The following is a 1,950-nucleotide window of genomic DNA, read 5'->3' as shown; positions in this document are numbered from 1 at the left end:
TGTTGGCCACTCAAATATGAGTGGCACTGCCATTAGTGGCATGATTTTCCAGATTAGTTAACAGTTTCTAGTAAAATTCCAAACAAAATGAATTCAGTCTTTCCTCAGTGCATGTATGATAGTAACATTTACATTCCTGGAAAATATAATGATTATTAAAATTTTAAAAAATACTTTTTTTTTTACAAAATACTTTTTTGATTTAAAAAATAGAATTATGCTCTATATTTTATAATTAACAGGTTTTTACCATTATGAATGTCAAGTGGGACAATTGAAGGTAGTACAGGAAGTAAAATTTTTTTCATGGACTAGGTTTGTCCCACTTAGTGTCTCTCATTTCTGAACTCCTCCCGCTACATGTCAATAAAGCTTCCCCAAAACACTGGAATCATATTTACACCTACGAACCTCCCTAAGAAGAGCAATTGCCTCAAGTTATGTCAACTAAAAATAATCAAGCTTAAAGTCCTTTAAAAACATTATACTTAGATGAAATTGGGATACATTGAATTAAGCTGCAGATCCAAGTAGAAAATTCTCACACAACAATGGTAAAGAATATTTGTAATATCCACTGAGTAAGTATGTAAATTTGGTCTCTGTGTAAAACTCACATTCAAGTAATGGATCTAAAGTTGACACCAGTGAATCCTACTTCAAATCCAACAGATTTTAAGTAGTTTTACATAATTTAAAACAGGTCATTTTCTTATAGTTCTTTGACACCATTAAGAACTTTTGTGTCATTATTAATAATTTCACTGCATATAAGATGAAACCCTGGGAAGACAAGACTTTTGAAATAACTCGTGATTAATAGCAAGTACAGAGAACATATTTTTATTTTTTAAACTTTTTATTTGGAAATAATTTCAACCTCACATAAGAGCTGCAAAATAGTATAAAACATTTTCATGGACCTTTTATCTAGATTTACTTGTCGATATTCTTTCCCATTTGTTTTATCACTTTGTCTCTAGATAGATAGACAGATATTGATATATTTTTTTCTGAATCGTATAAGAATTAGTTTCAGAAATTAGGCCTATTTACTCCTAGATATATAAATATGTATTTCCCAAGAACAAGGATATTCTCTTACATAATCACATTATGAAAATCAGGAAATCTGACATTGATACAATACTATTACTTAATCTGCAATCCATATTTCAATTTTGGCAATTAAATAAAACCCCTTATAACAATCCTTTAAAGTGTAAGATACTGTCCAGGATTTCATATTACATTTAGTTGTCATATTGCTTTAGTCTTCTTTAATCTGAAATAGTTCTATAGCCTTTCTTTGTCTTTTATGACATTGACATTTTTTTTTTAAAGATTTTATTTATTTATTTAAAAATATGGAACGCTTCACGAATTTGCGTGTCATCCTTGCGCAGGGGCCATGCTAATCTTCTCTGTATCGTTCCAATTTTAGTATATGTGCTGCCGAAGCGAGCACTGACATTGACATTTTTAAAGAATCATTAAAGTCCCTCCATTTGGATTTTTCTAATGATTATATTTCAGAGTATGCTGTTTTGACAGGAATACCACAAAAGTAATGTTGCTTTTCTCAGTACATTCCATCAGGATGTATATATGTTATCTTCTCCCATTATGAGTGATTAGAAGAGTATCTATACTAGAAAAAAAGATCTAGGAAAAGCAAGCCCGCTCAAACCAGTAAAATGTGCTGCTTAATTTTGGTGCTTTTTCATAAGTAAGTAAAAACTCAAGTTGATTTGACCTAAACATGCAGTATTCTCTTTGAAAAGAAAAAGTCAATTCATTGTCAAGATAATATGTGGAATATCACCTTCATTGACACAAACTGAGATTTTCAAAATCAGATTTAAATTATGTTGACAATTAATATGCATGATGATATATCCTGCCAAAAGACTAGATAGAATTTAGCTGGTGGTCAAAGGATATTGCTTT

The 1,950-nt window shown here is 30.3% G+C and overlaps 1 non-coding gene across 1 annotated transcript; it reads right to left on the bottom strand.

The window, feature by feature from the left end:
* Nucleotides 1-1,361: 1,361 nt before the first annotated feature.
* LOC116857044 lies at nt 1,362-1,468 on the bottom strand. The gene has a single exon (XR_004380680.1). It is a non-coding gene; the product is annotated as a U6 spliceosomal RNA (small nuclear RNA).
* Between the last annotated feature and the right edge of the window lie 482 nt (nt 1,469-1,950).

Source organism: Lontra canadensis, unplaced genomic scaffold (assembly GCF_010015895.1).
Source record: "Lontra canadensis isolate GAN:19392208 unplaced genomic scaffold, GSC_riverotter_1.0 scaffold116, whole genome shotgun sequence".
Classification (NCBI taxonomy): Eukaryota; Metazoa; Chordata; class Mammalia; order Carnivora; family Mustelidae; genus Lontra; species Lontra canadensis.
This window is presented reverse-complemented; position numbering and strand designations above follow the sequence as displayed.